Raw genomic sequence first — 11,194 nt, forward strand, 5'->3', positions numbered from 1 at the left:
TGCAAATGAATACTAGTTGCTCAAAGCCATTGACGTCTGTTTGGCAATATGACGATATGTAAGGGGCGGCACAACACATGGAGATGTGCTGCATGTAGAGGATTTCTAATCGTTTGACCCGTAACTCCAGTAGCCTGATAAAAGTTTGCAGCAATTTGATTGGCCGTTTGATCTTGACTTCGTGGAGCCTGGTTTCGGATCAGACGATCATGTACTCTTGTCGTTGACCTGGGACGCCCTGAACGGGGTTGATCGTCAACATTTTGGGTAAGTTATACCAAGTCATTCAGGCATGGAGAAATCATGTCGAGATTTTTGCGTGTGTTCACGTCTACTGCACATAGGACTTCGTAGCTATGCGTGTATGAATATAACTGACGAAGGCAAACAACGAAGGGCGCAAAGGTTATAAACTGGATGTGGTCTTGTTTGCATAGCTGCGGTTCCCTCGTCCTGTTACTCGCCACTCGCCAACCGCAGAAATTGAATGATAGTATAGTGGGATTACAGAACTGTGATCAGGTAAATCAAAGCACCACATGTAACTACTAACATATAATAACTAAAATATACTAACTCGTAGAATAGGCTGTTATGTAGAGACACCCTCTTGTTAATCAATGAAAACACATGAGACCACTCATAGCCGACTTTCCGGTCTCTGCTGAATCAACTGCCACAAGCCTCCGGCCTCGTCTATGAGTTTAGATTGTTAAGAATATTCGTTCCATGATGGGTGAATGTGTTCTCCGGGGGATTACGAGGAGATTTGTCTGAGGGGCATCGGTGAAGGTATGTAAACTATACAGTGAAGTGTGGAGTTGTTTGTGACGTTTATCGGGTACAACCACAGGGGCGGTACAACTGCCTGCAGACTGTTGCTGGTCATGTTGACCCGGCCGCCAATGAGGGTATCGATGAGTGGGCCAACACTATACGGCTTATAACTTGCGTTGTGTGAATAGCTATTTACACAAAGTTATTCCAATTTCATATTTTGGTTATTTGGTATGTATCATATTATAATATATATATTTATTAGCTTCATATCACTTTAATATTTTAATCATGTTCGGGAAAAAAGTCGAGAGTTAATGGACGTACAGTAAAGCACGGTTATAACGAACACGCTTATAACGAACTGACGGATATAACGAACTTACGTTTTTGGTCCCGACTATTCGCTGTAGTTATGCTGTATATATGCTTATAACGAACTACGGTTATAACGAACGAAAATTAGGAGTCCCCTTGAGTTCGTTATAACCGTACTTTACTGTACATGTTCGTCACCTGCTTTCTGGAAGCAAACCATTTTGTGATACATGTATACATGAAACATGGTTGAAACATGTCATCGATCCCAATTGCATGGATCGATGCTCATCTAGACTCGATTATTTACAGACCGCCGTCATAAAAGCTGGAATGTTGCTGAGTGCGGCGTTAAACAACAAACCAACCAACCAACCTTAGATACGTCCTTTCACAAGCGACAGTGTTATCAATATCTAAACTACATAGGAAGTTAGACAGGAAGTTATTGAGCAAGTGAACATTGCATACATGCATTGATTAAAATATGAGGGTACCTCACATACATATTTATAGGATCGCGATACCAACTCGAAGTCGGATTTAATTATCGCATTGATAACACTGTCGCTTGTGAAAGGACGTATCTAAGGTTGGTTGGTTGGTTTGTTGTTTTACGCCGCACTCAGCAACATTCCAGCTTTTATGACGGCGGTCTGTAAATAATCGAGTCTAGATGAGCATCGATCTATGCAATTGGGATCGATGCTCATGGTATTAATCATGGTTTGGTCCTGACTCGAACATTTACAGACCGCCATCATATAGCTGGAATAATGATGAGCGCGGCGTCAAATAACAAATCAACCAACCAACATAGTCAACGTGGCGGTTCACTCCAGCATTGTATTCATACGCGTTTTCTCATGTCACTTTAGTAGGTGAACTTCCGTGGGTCGCATAATACATGATTTTTTCATTCCAAAGATATGATATTGACGATAAGCTAATAAGCTGTATAAATTTGTTCCGAGCATTTCTAATTAACAGGGATTCATACTGAAACTTCAGCATTCACAATTGTGGAAGGAAAGCCCCAAGTGATGCATGTATCAGACGTTTACCACTTCGGTGAAACCCACGAGCACGGGTATGTAGCTGAGAAACCTAGAAACATAATCAGGGCGAACCGGGATTCGAACCCACAATCATAGGTTTCTGGCGTGCCCAAGAGACGCAACTCTGCAGAGCGAATCACGAATCACGACTGGGCCACCCGTGCCCCCTTAACAAAATACACTCAGTGAAGGCTGATGAATTATTTAACATTGCTAACTTCATTAGATGTTCATTCAGAGTCCTGAGAAACAATGTGCCTTATTTGCATCTTTTCATTCCCAGGTGCCGGTACCAAACCACAAAGGCATCAACAGCTTACAGAAACCTTCTCCAACACTATAACTATTCCCCCCAATGGCCGCCAAAGAAAGACTTCCAAGCTGCACAGTGTGTCAAATGCCATATATCTATGATACTAGTGGCCCCTTTCTCCTCCCATGTCTGCATTCAGTATGTGAAAACTGTCTAAAAACAGAAAACGATAGGACGCTTCTGTGTGGTTCCTGTCAGGAAACGTTCCCCAAATCCTCATTTCCAATCGATGCTGTAACCAGAAAGGAAATCTTTCTCTCCACCACTGTACACAACACGCATGAGCTGCTGTGTACCAACAGAGAAGATGGCAACCAGGCTATGTCCTGGTGTCAGGAGTGTGAAGCATTTCTCTGCGAACATTGCCAGGTAGCTCACGGGGACATGAAAGCCACACGGAAGCACAAGGTGATACTCGTGCAGGATTTGCCTAAGTTTCCACAAACTTTGAAGGGTATGCCATACTGTCATCAGCATTCACTCCACCCTGTCACCTTCCATGATTCCAGCTGTAATGTGCCACTGTGCGCCATGTGTGTCGTGTCCGAACACGTGCGCTGCAAGACAGAGGACATTGAAACTGCCTGGAACACACATCGCACTTTCCTTGAAGACAAAGCTGTCCAATTGCGACCAAGTTGGACAGGTTGATGGGTTGCCGAACGCTCCAGAGAGACATAGGTCGAAGCCTGAAGCTACAACAAGATGCTGTTGAAGAAGTCATCGGGTACACCTTCAAGAAGCTGCATCTGATGTTGGACCACCGAGAACAGGAGTTAAAGATCGAGGTCAACGAATCCACCAAGTTCCTCACACAGAGAAGTGATCACCAACTTCTTACACTGGAGGGAGAAGTTGACAAACTGACACAGAACCTTGACTTTATTCAAAAGTTGAACCTTTTGTCACATCCTGTTGAACATTTTGCAATGAAGGACACAATTGACAACAGAACTATGGCTGTTGCTGAATCCGAATTACCTCGAGTCAAGAGTCAGGAGTATTCCATCACTTTCTCCAGAGATGGCCTCCAAAGGTTGCAGGAACAAATTTCTTCCTTTGGTGGATTATTTACCAATCGTATCGGAGCAGGTAAACAGTTGTAACTTTTCAAAATGTGCTTCATATTGATACGTTGTGCTTATTCAACCCGTTTAAAATACACAGATGAAATAGAAACCACCATGTAAATATGTTTGAAAGAGCTTCACTTGAAATATAATATATACTTTTCGTGGGCAGTACAACCCTAATGATGTTAATGGTTAAGGATCGGTTGTCTGTGGTCATATATTGAGCGACTTAATAAATACAGGAACAATACGACGATTCTAGTCAAGTGACCTTGGATGAAGCTACGTGTGTCTGTTTGTAGGGTGAAATGTCATTAGCATTATGCAGAAAACATTTATGCAATGAAAGATTCTGTGCAAAGATAACTGAATATCTATTACTTTGCAATGCACGATATTGCGTCTTACACACCGAAAGATCAAATTATAAAATTTTGGAAGTGTACATACATAATTAACGAATCTGCAGTAAAAGCATCAGCAAATTACTCAGTAAAAATAACATTGATGCTATTTTTTTCAGATGTTGTTTTAAAGGACAACGGTGGTAGAAACCATATCCTGCAAAGTAAGTATTTTTCTGAATGTTATATAGGTAACCAACTAAACCGTAACTCAGATATTTTGACAATGGGAGCGATGTAGGGCTTCACGCAGCTGGAAGCAGTGTACAAGGTATATAACCATGGAAAACCAGTGTGAGGAACTGAACCACCAATTCGATGTTAATGTTTCAGATTATTTCTCCATGTATTCAACGATCCTAAAAACAGGGAACGCGTTGATCTTTACATGGGGTGGGGTACAGGTGGCCCAGCCGTCTAAGGCGCCGGGATTAGCTATGCAGAGTTGTGTCCCTTGGGCACGCCAGAAACCTATGATTTTGGGTTCGAATCCCGGTTCGCCCCGATTATGTTTCTAGGTTTGTGCTCGTGGGTTTCACCGAAGTGGTAAACGTCTGAGACCTGCATCACTTCGGGCTTTCCTCCCACATTAAGCTGACACGCCGCGATATAACTTGAATAATGTTAAAAGCGGCGTTAAACCCAACTCACTCACTCACTTTACATGAAATATGTCAATAATTAGTCAACATATACTTACCCATTACTTGTACAGAACGACTCTCACCATCTCTATATTTTCCTTTCCTTCCAGTTCCTCCTCTGAAGATGGACAAAACCAGACTCAACACTGACCTCGTCCATATCAGAGATGATGAAATCTTGATACATGACAAACAGTTCCAACAAGAACGAAGCCACGGCAGTTTCCGAAACTATTCAGGGACCATCTCATGTCATCCTCTCACCCAATCTGACATTCAGTATTGGGAGGTGAAGGTGTTCCTGGAGCCTCTCCAGAACCCGGGAGGTCTACTGTTGTTTGAGACGGGCGCATGTGCCCAAGCCTCGATTGACGATGGCGAAACAGCTTGTGGCAATGTGCACTCTTTCGTGCTGTTTGCAGCACTATGCGATGTTCATAGAGGCATCTGTGTCCAATCTCGAAAGCATGGCAGAGACACCACGTGTTTGCAGAACGTGCTGGAGAACACTGAAGGGGCAGCCACTGATCTTTGGTATGGGTTCTTGTTCAATCCAATGGAAGGGTCTGTGTCGATTGTTGATGTGAAGTCAGGGTGTGTGCTGGTTCAACTCACACACATGGAAACGGGTCTAGAGTATTGGCCTGTATTTGGGGTTTTCAATGGACATTTGGCGAAAGTTCACATGAGCTTGGTTTCCGGGGTGAACATTACTTTTGACGGGCATAAGAAACGATGGATGCAGAGCGCTTTGGGTTAAAATTCGCCAGAAAAGATTCTCGCTTTGTATAATTCTTCGTGTGATATAAAGTTGAAGTCACTATTTAAAGTTTATATGGAAAATTGTCCCCGGTTTTAGCTTCATTTCCTTGTACATTTTGTGGTCACCCAAATGTCAGGGCATTCGGAAGGGGTATTTTGACGAGGCAATGCCCCCGAAAGTCCCACGTCCACATCATAGCTTATTTGAATGCTTATTGTGTGTAGTGCATCATATAGGGTCTGTGAATTAATTCTCAATTATTGAGAAAGAAGTATTTTTCTGCAAATATTAGATTCCGCTGTGATGCGGCCGTCAAAATAACTGTTTCAATCACAGGTTGTTATTATCATTTGAAACCTCAAATATCGGATATTCTCCAAAGTCATTGTGAATACACCTTATGATACTTCGTCTTCTCAATTGATCGTTATTGGTTTGATTTTTAACTCACTAGGAGACCAGGCTTGATCAATAAGGCAACCCCAACAAGTTGATTCTAGTTATTCAAGTGAATGATGATGATCAATCGCACAGTTACTGAAAACCCTCAAGTGGCTCAATTTATAGATGATACATATTTTACCATAAGGCGTTCGTTTCAAATTAAAAATAATAGGTATCGAATCTACACTGAGGCGAACTCAAATTCCAATAGACAGTAAGTTTGCTTCCCAATTAACTCCTTACTGTGGAAATGAGTAAGAGGTTCATAGTTCTTACACGTTAAATATACACGATACCTTTCTAGCGCAGGGGCGGTGGGGTAGCCTTGTGGTTAAAGCGTCCGCTCGTCACGCTGAAGACCCGGGTTCGATTTCCCACATGGTCACAACAAGTGAAGCCCATTGATATTGCTGGAATATTGCTAAAAGCGACGTAAAAACCATACTCACTCACTCACTACCAGCGCAGAATGAGAACGTACTGTTTGCCATGTGTATTTTCATGTTAGATATGGTGTCCCCCGCCGTGATATTGCTGGAATATTGCTAAAAGCGGCGTAAAACCGTACTCACTCACTCACTCATGTTAGATATACAATTATTTAAGAAACAAAGTTTTAGTAGAATCAAACTATGAACCTAAATACCAAAAATTAAAAGTATCTTGCTGCAATCTTTTCCGGACGAGACACAGATTGTTTTTTTAGTCCATTTCCGGGATTATAATAAGTCCTTCATACAGATACCAGTTGTCTCCAATCAGCTGAAAAACTGTCAGGACCATGTGACAGGAAGCCCATACCAGGATCTTCACCATCATGACCACGTAAGTTAATAATAAAACGTCAAAGCACAGAGAACAGTTGAGTCTCGAGTATCTGTCAAAACAGATTGCTTTGGGTACAAAAGGCCAAAAAGCGGTGAAAATTATGCGAAAATCAGTGATTACACTAGAAGCTAGCGTAAATAATGTTATTACTGCTCTCCAAGTTCTTGCCAAAAGCGAAAAATACATATTGTTGTAAAGGTGCACCAAGGTTTAAACTACACGATTACGCACAGAACGACCCCATAGACCTCCTTAAACATTTCAACGCCCAGCACCAGAGAATCCAGTTCACCGTGGAGACCGAAACTAATCAACATCTTCCATTCCTAGATGTGTCCCTCCAAATCACAGATAATGGACTAACAACACCAGTGTACCGCAAGTTGACACACACAGACCAGTACATCCACTACAACTCTTGCCACCATCTCCAGAAAAAAACTAGCCATCATCACCACCCTCACCCGACGTGCAAAATCCAATGCCCTCCTGGTGTCCTAAACAGTGAACTGGACCACCTCAAGAAAACCTCCACTTCCCTCTACGGTTACCCAGCCCACCTAGTCTCCAAAACCATCCGCAAGAGACCCTCGGGAGACCCTCCAGATCCAAACTTGCCCCATCACCCACCAGAATCACCATACCGCACCAAGACCCTGTCACTCAAGTTTAAGCTTCTATCTGTTTTGATGAAGACTATAGCTGTGTTAAAAATGAGCTTGAAATTACTCACCATTTGCCCTCTCCTTTGCCTTCACAACTGGCATCGGGGCGGTCGGGTAGCCTAGTGGTTAAAGCGTTCGCTCGTCACGCCTAAGACCCGGGTTCGATTCCCGACATGGCTACAATGTGCGAAGCCCATTTCTGGTGTCCCCGCCAGTGACAAAGCAGCTCTGTTATCTTTTTTTTAAGTTCTGTGACAGATGTGGGTAATTTGACAACGTCAGGACGTCAGCTAATTATGACGTAATTCAAAGAGTTTGCTATGTTGCAGGGTGAAGGCACCTTTGATCATTTAGTGAAACACCTTTTAAAAAATCATTAAAACAGACATCCTTATTCAGTGTATTTTGTCGAAAGTGCATGTGTGTGTGTGTGTGTGTGTGTGTGTGTGTGTGTGTGTGTGTGTGTATACACGGGTGAATGTGCACTTGTAAAGGTTCAGAGTGAACTCGGGTACTTGGAATTCCGACTCCCGGGGAGTAGAGTTTGGTACAAGCTTATTTCAAAGTGTCACATTACACAGTCACGTATGTTTAGTGCGAGCTGTCTCACGGAGCATATCTTGCCACATTGATTAATCCCAGCATAACAAGGGAGAGAACTCCAAAAAACAGATCGTATTCCAGCCAGTCCATCAAGTCTTTTAATGGTTTGCATATGAATACCTCCATTTCACTCGTCAGATATCAGAACTGTTTACTCGTTTCATAGAATTAATATTACACGGGGCCTCGTTTAGTATTTCATTTATTACTTGCCGTTTATGGCTTTTTCTTAATTTCATTGCCGTGTGTAAATAGGCAGACATCTACGCGGTACACAGAATACTTCAATTGCGATTAACAGAATAATACTTTAAACACATTAAAAGTTTACACAATTTAATATCATACAACGGCCTAGCTTTAGTATTCAGGGATCTGTTCCACAAAGCTATCGTAGCGCTAAGGTGATCGTAACTTTAAACAAAGTTATATGGATGTTAGTTGCTAGTTTTTGTGCTGTTACCTCCAATAGACAACGTAATGACTAATCCAACATATGTAATAACGATTAAGGCCGACATAATTGACTAAAAATGACCCAACCCGACATGTGTAATAATGATTAAGACCGATATGTGTATTAGTGATTAAGACCGACGTGTGTAATAATGATTAAGACCGACATGTTTAATAATGATTAAGACCGACTTGTGTAATAATGATTAAGACCGACATGTGTAATAATGATTAAGACCGACATGTTTAATAATGATTAAGACCGACACGTGTAATAATGATTAAGACCGACGTGTGTAATAATGATAATAATCACTCCCATGGGCTCCCATAATTATACGATTTTTATTTTCTCAGGAGGAATACCATCGTTCCAGCTTTTGTTTCTATTTCCTTTCTGACTTTTTGTCTGGCATAAATGCACAACATGATTGAGCATAAAAATGCAATAGCCAAGGTAAAATCCAAAAGTAATCGTCCACCACAACAGTAACAGTAGTATACTGCTACAGCAGACGATGGGTTTGAGCCAATCATTTTACTGATAGAAGTCACGTGACTAAAATCTTGACTACTTCCGGTGCTGTGAAGGGTTACTTTTCTTAAATAAAACTAACAAACCAATACATATTTGAGATTTAAGTTCTGATTTATTTAAGCGCAAATGTCTGTTCAGTGTGATAACACTGACAAACTATGTCCAGACAGCTTAAGACAGATAGAACCAAATGTCAAACACCACAACCTGTAAACCATCAGTTTAGACCCCTGACACACAAATTAAACCCTCAATGACATATCAGTCAACACAAATTTAAACAAATGGTGTTAAACTGCCCTGAAGTAACACATCTGTCTTTGGACACGGAAGCCCCAAAGGCCTTATCACCTTCAGAAACACCAGGACCAGAAACATGATACTTTCTTCAAGCATAATACAGATATTCTTGACGTATATGTATTCATGACGTCACAGCGTATCATTGTTGGCTTCATTTGGGTTTCTGTAGACGACAGTACTTCACCGCTGCTACGTACGTGTACGAGTACGCATCGTGTGCATGCTTCTGATTTTACGACATTTCGTGTCAGAATTTATGTATTTCCCCGGCGCTCTCTAGGAAAATATGAAACACTTGTTTCGTACAGTACGTCACACACGCACACAAAATCTTCATGGATTTCGTCAACTGACCATGCCGTAAACCGACCACTTAATTGCCGATTCACCCATGTCATGGAGTTTGCGATTTTCTGTTTTTGTGTTTTGTTTGTTTGGCGGTTTAACGCCACACTCCGCAATATTCCAGCTGTATGACGGCGGTCTGTAAATAATCGAGTCTGGATCAGACAGTCCAGTGATTGACATCATGAGCATCGATCAACGTAATTGGGATGCGATGACATGCGCCATCGACCAAGTCAGCGAGCCTGACCACCCGATCCCGTTTGTCGCCTCTTACGGCAAGCATGGGTTGCTGAAGGGACCTAGTCTAACCCGGATCTTCACGGGTCTGTTTTCGTTTATGATACTCATAAAGACAAAACAAAACGTACAACTAAAAAGCATCACATTATAGATCTGACTGCTTTGCTAAAAGTGTCTAGACAATATGGGCGACTAGTTTTTTTTTGTTGGTTTTTAAAAAAAAATGGTTGCACCTCAGTACCTGACAAACTATTTACAAAACGTGAGAAAAGCAGTTAAAAGAACGTGTATTTTATACTGATCAACAGACTTTCCAGATCGATAAGGTCAAGTTTATATACTACTCAAAACAAATGAAAGAACACCCACAATTTGAAGGATGTGTGGTGCAATACCCTACAGCTATGACAGATTAACTTTAGTCACATGAAGAAACCATGTGGTTTTTTCTAATTTCATTTGAATAGTATAAAACTGGATCAGCTGTACACGCATATTAATGCAATAACTAAATATTATGTTTTATCACCTTTTTTTCAATTCAAATCAGTTTGAAAGCTTTGCACATGCCCATTGCAAGCAACGATCGATATATGAAAAAAACGCCATTGAATCCCAAAATATCCCACGGTGACGTCATCTATATAGGGATATGAAGTATGTTCACGGCACGATTGTAATACATCAAAAACAAGTTATCATATCAATAGTTATTTTCTTTTTGTTCTTGTTTAACGCCAGACTCAGCTATATTCCAGCTATACGACAGCGGTCGCAAATAATCGAGTTGGATACAGTTTGACAATGCACGGATATATAAATTAGCGTGTGATGGGTCCGATTTCAAGGTATTTAAAAAAAGATCATCTATGAAATACTCTTATGACTAATTACCGATAATCAACTTGGCCATCTACGTTTACGATACTATTTCGTGGTTTGTCTGTTTGTTGTTTAACGGCGGACCCCGCAATATTCCAGCTATATGATGGTGGTCTGTAAATAATCGAGTCTGGACTAGACAGTCCAGTGACTGACATCATGAGCATCGATCAACGCAATTGGGATACGATGACATGCATCAACCACGTCAGCGAGCCTGACCACCCGATTCCGTTAGTCTCCTTTTACGGCAAGCATCATTGGTTGCTGAAGAACTATTCTATCCCGGATCTTCTCGGGAATATTTCATAGCAGACAGCTTAAATTACGAGTGTGTAATTCGATTTATTACACACAGTCAGTTTCAGGAGGAAATAAATTTCGATAATAAGGTGGATTTAACGCGATATCGTCTGAGTGGGCCAAGGAGATATGTGGTTATGATGACTTGACATAAAATCGTTTGTGACGTCACGAACAATGTCTGACGCTCTTCAGCTAATTGCTGTAAATATATGCTCACATATTGGCCCCTTC

The 11,194-nt window shown here is 41.4% G+C and overlaps 1 pseudogene; it reads left to right on the top strand.

Moving 5' to 3' along the window:
• The first annotated feature begins 457 nt into the window (after window positions 1-457).
• Window positions 458-5,584, top strand: LOC139448050 (E3 ubiquitin-protein ligase TRIM45-like; annotated as a pseudogene).
• The last annotated feature ends 5,610 nt before the right edge of the window (window positions 5,585-11,194 follow it).

Source organism: Haliotis cracherodii, unplaced genomic scaffold, assembly GCF_022045235.1.
Source record: "Haliotis cracherodii isolate W230 unplaced genomic scaffold, xgHalCrac1.p SCAF_7, whole genome shotgun sequence".
NCBI lineage: Eukaryota > Metazoa > Mollusca > Gastropoda > Lepetellida > Haliotidae > Haliotis > Haliotis cracherodii.